Source organism: Erpetoichthys calabaricus, chromosome 1 (genome assembly GCF_900747795.2).
Source record: "Erpetoichthys calabaricus chromosome 1, fErpCal1.3, whole genome shotgun sequence".
Lineage (NCBI taxonomy): Eukaryota > Metazoa > Chordata > Cladistia > Polypteriformes > Polypteridae > Erpetoichthys > Erpetoichthys calabaricus.
The window spans coordinates 189,926,857-189,939,917 of NC_041394.2; the positions used below are offsets into that span (position 1 = coordinate 189,926,857).

The 13,061-nt window shown below is 37.6% G+C and overlaps 1 protein-coding gene across 4 annotated transcripts in view; it reads left to right on the forward strand.

Moving 5' to 3' along the window:
- tbxas1 (thromboxane A synthase 1 (platelet)) overlaps positions 1-13,061 on the forward strand; it is a 379,177-nt gene that overhangs the window by 44,762 nt on the left and 321,354 nt on the right. The window lies entirely within an intron of this gene.

The window sequence follows — 13,061 nt, forward strand, 5'->3', positions numbered from 1 at the left end:
TGTAAGAATTGTAAATTGTAATTTGCAGTATTAATATTTGGTGCTTTACTGCATTTAACCAATATGTACTGTATATTATTTTGTTGATTGGAACAGGAGCTTGTACAAGATTTTCATGTGTACCAAAACTGAGTAACTTACAAGCATGTACATTTCTCTGTTAATGTTTTCACTTTACTGACTATTTTCTTAAAGTAAATTTTATCAGATCTTCTAGTAATAAACTGAGTAAATTTGATTCTAAGTAAATAAATAGGACTAAAATGTGATGCTCATCTATTTTATTTATTTAAAAAGTTATGCAATTACTCAGTGCCTAAATGTCAAAAATTGTCTTTGACCTAATAACTGGTTATGCTACTATTTACACAAATAATTGTAGTTATGTTTCTTTTATTTATATTTAAATCTTTCATGGCAGTGTAATGAAGTTACACAGTTGCTATCATAAGTCAATGACATCTGTGGACTTTCATACTCATCACAACTTCACTTTTTCATTTTAAAACACAATATTTCCTTTTCTTCAGTTATTTCAATGTATACATGCTTGTGTGTTTTAAATTATTATTTAAATTATTATTATTATCAGATTATTTGCAGACATGGCCTTAACTTCCACTGTTATGCAGTCGATATAGAGTTATCTTAGTACAGACTCCCCTACAGATTCACCTCCCAGCACACTCACAGAATGCATCACTAATCTTAAGCTATGGATGGAAAATAACTTTCTCAATCTTAACGCCAATAAAACTGAAGTGTTACTGGTAGGTCCAAAATCCCAATCTTTCTAAGGCATTCAATTTCTCTATTTCTGTTGATGGTACACTTGTCAGACCTGCTCCTGTTGTCAGAAATCTTGGTGTTTTGTTTGATTCATCACTTAACTTTGAGTTACACATTAGGTCTCTTTCCAAAATTTCATTCTATCATCTCCGTAACATTGCCGTCCTCCGTCCATTTCTGTCCTTATCTGATGCTCAAACTCTGGTTCATTGTTTCATAATGTCTTGTATTGATTACTGTAATTCCTTCTTCATTGGCCTCCCTGCAAAATCTATACATAAGCTACAGTATATATAGAACTCTGCAGCTAGAGTCCTCACCCACACAAAGCGTTTTGCTCACATCTCCCCTGTTCTCTCCCAGCTTCACTGGTTACCGGTTCCATCAAGGATTAAATTCAAGATTCTGCTTCTCACCTTCAAAGCCCTACATAACCTTGCCCCCCTCTACCTCTACTACTAGCTACTAGCTCCTTACACTCCTTGATGCTCTCTCAGGTCCTCGAGCAGTAATCTCCTTACTGTCTCACACACCAGACTCTCCACCTTGGAAGGCAGGTCCTTCAGTGCTATAGCCCCTCAACTCTGGAACTCTCTTCCTCAGTCTCTCCGAGATTGCTCCTGTTTCTGCACTTTTAAATCGCAACTGAAAACTTTCCTCTTCTATGAACTTTTGTCATGTGTGTAAAATTTTTTTTTTTTTTTTTTACTCACTCTGTATGTAAAGCGACCTTGGATATGTGAAAGGCGCTCAATAAATGTAACCTATTATTATTATTTATTAAATTGTTGTTTTGCTATGTGATTCAGCTAAACTTCATCTGCAACTCAGACAGAAGGCTTATATTCTCCTGAGAAATTCTCTGGTATTGTAACAAGTTCAAAACAAATAGAAAAATCTTCTAAAAACAATGAGGTTAAAATATTACAGGAAGCAATCCTCTAAAAACACTAAGCCCGGTGTCTTCTGTTACCGTAGCGGCTCCCCTACTACTCCCATCTGGGCTGCTCAACAGGAGAGTCGCCCACCTGCAGGAACAGCTGCCTTTCACTCTGGTCCGGTAGCCCTCCGATCCTTGGCTACGTCGGGCTCCAAACCGGACCGAGACTTGGGTTATTTCCCCAGTGGCCAAGGCGCTCACGCTGGGGCTAAACCAGCCCAAAGCCTCCTCGACTCCCGCTCCTTTCAACGGTCAAGTCGACGCCTCTACTGGTCACTCCAGCTCCTAAATCGCTCAGCTGGAGCGACCGCTTCCTTCAGCCCCACTGAGTGTTGGCCAAACACTCCCCTCGTGGGCTCTCCTCCCAGCTGCCTGCTTTCTCTCATGCGAACCTGCTCTTCCTCGCTCGCTCGCTCTCCTTCTTCCTCATACCGGCTCTCTCCACCTGCTTGCTGTCTTCTCTCGCTACCTCCCGTTCTTTCTTTCCTTTACTTTTTTCTTCCCCCTTAGCCGACTTGCGCTTCTATTTATCAAGAGGGCATAGCAGCTGAGGCAAATTAGCAGTCCCAGGAACAATCACGGATGCGGGCAGTCTATCACCTGTGCACTTAGGTGAGAAACGCCCACACCCCAGATCGCCTTGAGAACTGCTTCAGCAACACAACCACCATGCCCCCTCGCTAAGCCGCGAGCGTGATTATTTATTTTAAAACAAGCCTTTTGAACGGGAGCTGTGGACCCGCTATACCACACCTTCCCATACTCAACATTGTGTTATGGTGGATTTTGCGGCTTGTTGGCTAATGTGGTCATTGCTTGGCTCTGTATTGAATAGTAAATTCAAAATGGTTTTCTTAAGCTTCTCCTGGAAGTCTACCTCTGTGGGATTTATTTCTGAATTTGATTTGGTGTTATGTTTTTATTTCCTCCAGCAATTACTCTGTGACGATATTTACCTATACATAATCCAAACTTATGCATCTGAACTGTTCTGGTCGGCTTTCTTCTGAAGCTTACAAACTCTGCCTTGTTCTGGGTGTAGCATCTTACCCACAATATATTCAATGCAGTTCAAGGTGCTGATTTAATGTGTAAACAGTGTTCCTGATGGCTGCATTCCTTCATTTTGGTCCAATAAAGGTTTGGATCAGCAGTAATATTCACTGGCTGCAACAGCTATTTAAAGCTGACTTTATTACTCAAATTGATAATAAGGTTGGTGTGGCCTTTTTAATTGTCATTCTGTATGGAACAAAGCTCTGTTATTCCACAAATTACTGAAAATAAACTCAACTTTTTTTTTTTTCATTGTGGAACTTCTTATCAGTTTAATGACTTGAACATGCTTTCCACTCCAGGCTACAAATGCTTAATGAAGCCCAGCATACCTTGTAAGGTGACTTTCTCGCTATTGTATTACATGAATACAGTCAATAAGTTATTATCCTTTAAGAGGTTACTTCTTTTACATTTTAGCTATAAAACAAAGAAAACTGGAATAACACTATCATGTTGGTTTATTGCCCACCAAAATCATCAATTTTATATCTGGATTTACTGAAATGCTTATGATATCCTCTTCTGTGTGCTTGAGAATTCTTCTTATAGATGACTTAAATACAGTACACCCCCAATCTTCTATGCCACCAAATTTTGTTACTTTACAATCTGTGCTATACAGTAATCCCTCCTCCATCGCGGGGGTTGCGTTCCAGAGCCACCCGTGAAATAAGAAAATCCGCGAAGTAGAAACCATATGTTTATATGGTTATTTTTATATTGTCATGCTTGGGTCACAGATTTGCGCAGAAACACAGGAGGTTGTAGAGAGACAGGAACGTTATTCAAACACTGCAAACAAACATTTGTCTCTTTTTCAAAAGTTTAAACTGTGCTCCATGACAAGACAGAGATGACAGTTCCGTCTCACAATTAAAAGAATGCAAACATATTTTCCTCTTCAAAGGAGTGCGCGTCAGGAGCAGAGTCTGTCAGAAAGACAGAGGAAAGCAAACCAATCAATAGGGCTGTTTGCTTTTAAGTATGCGAAGCACCGCGGCACAAAGCTGTTGAATGCGGCAGCTCACACCCCCTCCGTCAGGAGCAGGGAGAGAGAGAGACAGAGTTTGTTTTTCAATCAAAAATCAATACGTGCCCTTCGAGCTTTTAAGTATGCGAAGCACCGTGCAGCATGTCGTTTCAGGAAGCAGCTGCACAAAAGATAGCAACGTGAAGATAATCTTTCAGCATTTTTAGACGAGCGTCCTTATCGTCTAGGTGTGCGAACAGCCCCCCTGCTCAATCCCCTGTAGAAGGGAACAGCCCGGATACAGACAGGCAGACACATTGCAGTCCATCACCACACGTTTATTTACACTACTCACTATTTACAGTCACTAAGTGCACCGCCACCAAACACCCCCCACAGTCTCTTCACTATCCTGGCTTCTCCTCCAAGCCGTCTCTTCACTGCACACACACTCAGTGCCTCTCCTTGCCGCCTCCTCAGACCTCGTCCACCTCCACACCCGACTCCAGCCTTGATTGCAGGGCGGCGGCTGATTGAGGGCCGCACCCGGCCACCTGCCACACCCCCTACGTCAGGATCAGAGAAAGTCAGCGCAAGAGAGACAGAAAAGTAAGCCGGGTAGCTTCTCAGCCATCTGCCAATAGCGTCCCTTGTATGAAATCAACTGGGCAAACCAACTGAGGAAGCATGTACCAGAAATTAAAAGACCCATTGTCCGCAGAAATCCGCGAACCAGCAAAAAAATCCGTGATATATATTTAAATATGCTTACATATAAAATCCGCGATGGAGTGAAGCCTCGAAAGGCGAAGCGCGATATAGCGAGGGATTACTGTATATGAATATCTACCATCCTGCCCTTCATCACACTAATATGCCTTATTTCAAACAATGATGGGGCCATATACAGACAAGTGGTGGAAAATCTGATATTGTGATGTGGCCATAATAGTTTGGATCTTAACATCCAAAAAACTCTGGCGATGATTATAGATTTCAGGAAACAGTCACCTGCTCACCCATCACTTGCTTTAAATGGCTCAGCTGTTGGAATGACAGATTCATTTAAGTTTCTCGGCACTGTGCTCTCATAATACCATAAATGGGACAATAAAATTACATATGTTATTAGGAAAGCCCATCAGAGAATTTTCTTTTTGCATCAGCTGAGGAAATTCAATCTCTCTCAAGCAATATTGGTCCAATTCTACACAGCCATCATTGAGTCCATTCTGATCACATCTATAACTGTTTGGTTTGGTGCTACCTTTGTTCAGGCTAAGGCCAATCTGCAGCGTATTATCAGAGCCTATGAAAAGATCATAAGCTACAACTTACTTTACATTCAAGTCCTATAGAAGTCTAGGGTAAGAAAGTTGGCCACAAAGATCATTGCTGATCAGACTAACTCAGGGTGTGAACTATTCTAAAGACTTCCCTCCAGCAAATTTCCTTGTGCAGTGAAAGCTAAGACAACATATCACCTAAACAGTTTTTTTTTCGATGTGCACTGAAAGTTAATAAAACATTTTTCTGACTAATCAAGTTGGAGCTTCTACTCAGTATCTATGCATACCTGCAAACAAGACTGAGTGGACATTTTAATCCTACTATCTATTTCTTTTGTATTGCCCTTGTATGCTGCATCATATTTTATCATTTTAGATTTTATTTCATATATTTTATCCTTTGTATTCTGCGTTGTCCTTGTATATGTACCTGGCCAATAAAGTTAATTCTGATTCTGATTCATCTGACATTTTGGCTGGTACTAGCAACATTAATCCTGTTACTCGCTTTAACTGTATTATACCCACTGATCCTGTGCACATTTAAAAGCTGATCATGAAGTCCAATACCTTTACTTGTCCACTTGACCCAGCCCCAACATTACTGCTCAAAATCTGTCTCCTATCCTTTCAACTTGTATTTCATGCATTGTGAACAGTTCTCATTCTTCTGGCCTGGCTCCTGTTTCTTTAAAAACTGCCATTATCACTCCTATTCTCAAAAAAAAAAACACTCCCTTGATTCTGCAGTTCACAGGCCTATCTAACCTTCCTTTTCTTTTTTTCTCGAGAAGGTAATGTCCCCTCAAATACATGTGTACAATATATGTTTAATAACAATCTTTATGAGCCTTTCCAGTCAGACTTTTGCGCCCATTACAATACAGAAACTGCTATTCTTAAGAGTTGTAAATGACCTCCTGTACTCTGCTGACTGGATTTTTCAGTATTCTGCTCCTCTTTTATCTTAGTGCTGCTTTTGATATGGTTAAACATAACATTCTACTCTCCTATCTTCAGTCCCTCCCTGGAAATTATGGTATTGCTTTAACCTGGTTCAAATCCTGCCTTACTGGCAGGATGCATTTCATTTCTATTGGAATACACAAGTCTGCTCTGGTTTCTTAAGGCATTCCACAAGGCTTTGTTTTAGGTCCTCTTTTGTTTACTTGTTTTCCCTGGGCACTATGATTTGTCATCATGGTTTGCAATTTAATTTGAATGCAGATGACACCCAAATATGTCTAAGCACCCATTCTACTAGTCCCTTTTCACCATCTCCTTTGATAAATTGCTTCAAGGACAGTAAGAACTATATGGAATGTAATTTAATGTAATAAGTAAAAGACTTCGATCATGTTAATAGGGTCCAAAGCTGCTCTTTTAAAGGTCGGTGTTTTTTTCCTCTTTCTTTAGATAGTACTATAGTTACTCTTTCTGATACAGTTCATAATCTTTGTGTTATTTTTGATTCCACAATATCTTTCCAGGCACGTATTACCTCTAACTAAAACCACGTTCTATCACCTACGTAATAATTACCCATCTTCATTTCCATGCAAAGATCCCAATTCTTGCTTTTATTACCCCATGCCTGGATCACTGTGATTCATTATATATTGGTCTACCTGTCTTATCTTTTAATAATTTCCAAAACCCAGCAGTCAGGCTACTAACCCATACCAAGAATTTCACACATATCACACCTGGGGCCTCATGTATAATGGCGTGTGTAGAACTCACACTATAACATGGCGTAAGCACAAAAGCGGGAATGTGAGTACGCACAGAAAAATTCAGATGCAGGAATCTGTACGTGTGCAAACTTCCACGTTCTTCCGCTACATAAATCCCGGTCAGCGTGAAAAGTAACGTATGTGCATGCACCTTCTGTCCCGCCCCAACTCCTCCCAGAATTCTGCCTCTTTGAATATGCAAATCAATATAAATAGCCTTCTGTGAAAAGACAATGGGAAAAGCACGGGGGGAAAATATAAGAATTTCAGCGAATACCAAGTGGAGGCAAAGGAAAAACGTACTATTTGTTGGTTTAAACAGTGGTATAATCAACAAAATGAAGTTGATCGAGTGACAGAGTGTTGGAGAAACTCGAAAGCTCAAGTTCACAAAGTCGCACAGTGCCTGAAATAAAAAAGATATCACATATCAAAGTCGCCGTGAAAAGGCGAGTCGTAGCCCACCGTCTGAGTGTCATATGAAAGCTTATTAGGGTACAGACAAAAAAAATAGGCACACAGTGGGGAAAAAAGCACGAAATGTCAACTTTAATCTCGAAATTTCCACTTTAATCACATAGTTTATTTTGCCATTAAAGTAGAACATCATAAACTTCATCTTAAAATCGTTTAATTTACTAGTTTCTCAAATCCCATTGTAACTAAAGTAGCACATTAAATGCTTTGTTCTGTATTCGATCTTCTATGTGCTCTATGTGTGTGAATCACTACCTGCTTCTTAAACGGGCTTTCTTTTTCTCCGACAGGACACATAATCCATTACATTCATGATATTACAGCTCTCTGAATAATTAAAATACTGAGATGTATACGTGATATCTTTTTCATGATGATAGGAGTTAAAGCATGTTATTAAATATGGGAACACAGTGGCGCAGTGCTTGTTCATGTCACACGCAAGAGGCTTGCTGTGCCATGCACGACCTTCGATGAAATAATTTATTCCAGAAGTACTGTCTCTTTCAAACGTACTAACCTCCAATTCCTGTCCTTACTTTTCTTTCTTCAAATACCCAATCGCCACACAATCAGCTCTGTAATAGACATGAAGCCATTTGTAAGCTTAGAACGCCGATTCTTCAAAACTTTTAAGGAACATTGAAATGTCTTCGTAGTTCATGTTTAATTATTCTATCCGTCTATCCTTTCAGTGTCGCGTCAGCACCAGCAAGAATACAACGCAATGCAGGAACAATCCCTGAACTAGCTAGTGCTGCGGCACCATGTCCTCACATGTTTAATTATTAACAATACAGACTATTTAAATGAAGTTAAAGTTTTATCTGTATAAATATAATAAATATATTTTGCTGCATTTCATCTTAAAAATGATATCGTCATCATATGTAAATACACGCTTTATAAAGTGGCGCAGGTTGTGCAATATTAAAACTGTAGCGCAAGTTTACAGTGAGGTAATTGTACTTATAAGTACAAACAGTTCTACAAGGAGCACTTGATGGACTGATTGAGTGCGTTTATACTTCTTGGGATGAAACGTTTTCTAAACCGCGAAGTCCGTATAGGAAAGTCTCTGAAGCGTTTTGCCGTGGCTGAGGTAGCGTCTGCTTCATGCTGTATACCAATAATTCTCTTTCCAATCAGCTGCTGCTGTGATTCCCCACTCAGATACAGTGATATAAATACTCTTGAGTGGTGCAGTGAGAGTAATATGGAAAAAGATGATCTGCTGTGGCAACTCTTAACGGGAGCAGCTGAAAGAAGAAGATGATGCAGTGAGAGTAACAATGCTAAAGCAGTTATGGTATTTGGAATACTATGGCTATTCCCTGGACCATTATATTTCTGCAGGTTAATTACAATCAGATGCATTACACTAATAAACAATATGCAGTTAGTTTCAGTGTATTTATAAAGCCGCGTCAGGAATGTGGATCTAAGAAAGAAAGGGTGACCACACAGGAACAGTAGCACTGCTTTGACGCTGGGTGCCGCCAGTCTGCAAAACTGAGCGGAGAAATTGCGTACGCCAGGGTATGAGGTACCGTGGAAATGTGCGTGGCTTTACACCAAGTTTAGGTTTTATACATCGCGATTTGAAAGTGGAAACGTTCGTACACAACATTTCTGTGCGTACGCACCGTTTATACATGAGGCCCCTGTTCTTTTCCAGTTTTACTGGCTTCCTGTAATCATTTGTGATACATTTAAACTCCTCACATTTGCACTCAAACCACTTCATGGTGTTTTCCCTTCTTATCCTTCTGCTGTTCTTCAGCCTTGCACATCAGCACTTTTACTCCGGTTTCCTGACTCTGGACTTCTCACTTTTCCTCATGCAAAACTGTCTAGTGTGGGTGCTCCCAAACTGTGGAATACTATTCCACAATCTCTCCACAACCGCACAAGTTTTTTTTTTTTTGCTTTAAAATACAATTTTAAAATGTATCTATTCACCCAATGTTATCATTTCTTCACTAAGACTTGACAGTTTATATTCTTTTTTTTGTGTTTAAATTTCTGATGTTATTTTTACGATATGTATGCTATGTATTGTGAAACAATTTGCCTTTCTTTGTACCAGCTTTTTAATTTGTGTGCGCAAAGTGATTTTGAGATTAGGATATGGAACTACATAAATAAAACATTATTATTATGTCCAAATATAACAAAGCATCCTTAAACTGTGACTCACTACTAAGCTTGACTTTTGCTATTCACTTGTTTCTGTGGAATGTAGCATCAGGGTTTCTTTAAATGAAATAAGGCACATGTTGGCAAGAACCTCCACATCTGTCAATAAAATATTGTTCCATGACTAAGCAGACATTTGAAGCTGAGAGCTATTATAACTACATGTTGCTCTTGTTGTTGTAGGCAAGGTAGAAAATGACTTATACAAAAAGATAGAATATTGTTATCTAAGAAGAGGAGACAAGAGAGAAGCCTTTAGGTAGTATGTAAAGTATGGTAAGTAGTCAGAGCTAATGTCTAATCTGAGAAGGTGCTCGAAATTTCAGTGACAATACCATTATTACTTGTCATTTCCCTATCTACTGTACATTAAGAATTAATGAGATTTTTTTGATCACCTTAGTCTTAAACTAATGTATGTGTAGTGATGTCATGCACCACACTAATGGGCTAACCATATGACTGGCAGCCATATGACTAATAACAATCAACAGAAAATGGCAGTAGCCATGGAAAATGATGAAAAACATTATGGCATTGCTGAATATAAACAAAAATAATGATAATATTAAACAACCGTAAAAAAATAATAAATAAGCATAAATTAGTAATGCACACAATTCAAATGGGGAAAAAATAATTCGTAACATTGGCCAGCTAGTCACATAGCCCCTTTCTGGACTTTCCTTAAGGCTACTATTACTATTCCAGTGACTGGGGAAACATTTACCCCAGTTTTTGCTCGCCTAACTTAAAAGGCTATTGCTGTCAAGACTGCTTGTTCTGTCATCTACCTACCTTGAAACCCTGCAATTCATTAAAATATAATCCAATGCTTATGACTATATGCTCTAGTTCATTATTCCTTTTCATCCACAGCTGACCCTTCGCACAACACAATGTGTGTTAGAAAACGCAGTTTTGACACTCAATGAAACTCATGTTTTCCAATGATTTTAAATTAGACATACAAAATTTATTACCGGCTTCCATTATGTGTCTACAGTAAATATTTCAACTATGAATTAGTTTTACCTAAGCTAATTTTAAAAGGACAACCTCACCTAATTAAATTGCATCCTTGAACTAGTAAGATGTGACTTTAGGTAAAGACCACACTGTTTCAACCCTTTTAATGAGGTGATACAGAGATTTGAGCCCTGCAGCAAAAAAAGTGCTCCTATATTGATTCTACCACAGAAGGTACATAAAGCATCACAACATAAAAATGAGTCACTGGATCACTTTAATAAAGGCAAGAGTAGGCACTCAACTCTGAATTTCACAGGCTATCCAGCTGACTCCAGGTGACATATTTCTCGAAGTGATGTTTGTCGAACTAGTGTTTGTGTTTTTATACCTTTTGTATAAATATATCCTTCTTCCTTTAATATATATTTTGCATTCCCATCCCCCATGTTCTTCTTTAATGCTTCTTTTAGGAACATTCTATTAGAAGCACAGTTTATGAAATAAATGTCATTATCTCCATACTTTTTATTTTGCTGTTCTGCTGAAATTTCAGTTCTTACATTTTGTGTGCTTTAGCATTTAACATCAAGTAAAATACTTATTTTTTTAGCAAGTTGTATATAAATTAAAAAAAATATATATCTGTGGGTTGTGAATTAATGCATATGTTTAAACTAAATGAGGAGGGAACATAGATATCTGTAAAATAAACCCAAACAATAGTGATTTCAGGGTTATTTTCCACTTTCTATATTGTTTATTGTTGTAGCAGCCATATAGTTAATAAGTACCTAATTTATAATTGTGCAAGAAATCTAAAATGCAGAGTATTTAAACTTAAGCAATTTAACTTTTTATACATCGCAATCTTAATAACAGAATAATCAACAGCATTAAATTACTTTGGGACACATTAATATTTTTTATCAAAAATGTACACTAAATTCAAACTAGTACTTCAAACCAGGGACTTTATAATAATCTAATAATATCTAATAGATCAGAATGAAACTTGACTATTCTTGGACTGGTGTAGTTTTACCATGTACTTTGATTTAGTCTTTGTTTTTTCATAGATATAAATTTTATTTTTAGCAACTTTTAAATTATACTGTGTGCAGTTATTTATACAGGTTCATATTAGTGAAAATTAGGCCTATCCCTTATTTAATTTTAATTTATAACCATTAGTCCATCTATCCAATTTCTTAATGTGCTTGATGCATTGCTCGTTAGAATAATTGTGTAGCCTTCAACAGTCGATTTACTATCTTTTATCAATACCCATCTTGTTTTCAGAAACTCAATCAAACTCTGTTGAAAGGAAAATAAAAATATGCAATTAAATTTGAATGATTAACAAATTGGTTGAAATGAAAGCCACCAACCACAGTGGAAATGCGGAACTATACTTACACTGTAGTGGTGTTTTAGTTAAAGAATCAATAATTTACTGAATAAAACATACTTGGTAAAAAAAATAAATAAATAAAAGTATTAACAGCTGAAAAATCTTTGAGGTAAATTCCAGCCTAAATGAGTTTTAGCTCATGTTTTTCCTTGATACAGCTGTCACTAATCTGATTCTAGCTTTTAATTAATTTCCGTTTGACACCAATAAGATATTCTGTTCATTATTTTTTGGTTTTCGATTTGTCTTGTTAAATGAGAAACAGAGTGTACAAGCTTGAAATTATTATTTAAAATGTATTTTTTTTAATTATCTAGAAAATACTGTTTATTGTATCACTAGCTGTGCTACCCTTCTAACAGAGGTTGAAATTTAAGAAATTAATGTTGACCTTGGCGTTAACATTTGCAGTGCACTATCTGTTCCCTATTGCAGGGGTCTTCAGCCTTTGTCCTGGCTGCAGGCTTTCCATCTAAACCTTTTCTTAATTAGTGACTAGTTTTTTCTGCTAATTAACTTCTTTTCCCTTCATTTTAATTGATTTGTTTTTTAAGATTCAGTCCACTGACTTTCTGATATTTTTCCTTAAAAGGCACACAAACAAAGAAGAGATATGAAGTGAGCCAACAGATGACCAGCTAAGTTGGTGCCTCAAAGTCCAAGATATTTCACTCTAACCATTTCCTTAATTATAACCATTTCTTATTGTTAGTTAAACTCATTATTTAAGTGTAAAGTGATTTTGATTAATATCTTCGCACTCAATTTAGATGATAGGGACTTCATCCAAAATGTATTTGTATCCATTCCCAATGTGAACACACATAAAATTATAATGGCTGGGAATTTTAATTATTTTTTAAATCCAGACCTAGGTAGGTCTCCTGCCACAGGGACGAGGACGTCTAACACCACAAAAACAATTACACAGTTTGTAACAGCTCACAACTTATTAGACCCCTGGATATTTTTAAACCCAAATTCAAGAACATATTCCTTCTACTCACCAGTGCACCACTGTCACAAAAGAATTGATTATTTTTTATAGATAATAATTTCTTGCCTACGATTAAATTTTGTAAGTATGACGCTATCGTTATCTTCGACCATGCTCCTCTGATCATGGAGCTAAAATCGCTATGCCCCACATACTTATCTCGCAGATGGTGTCTAAACCCAGTTTTATTAGTGGATGAGAACTGTACAGAATTTATATCCA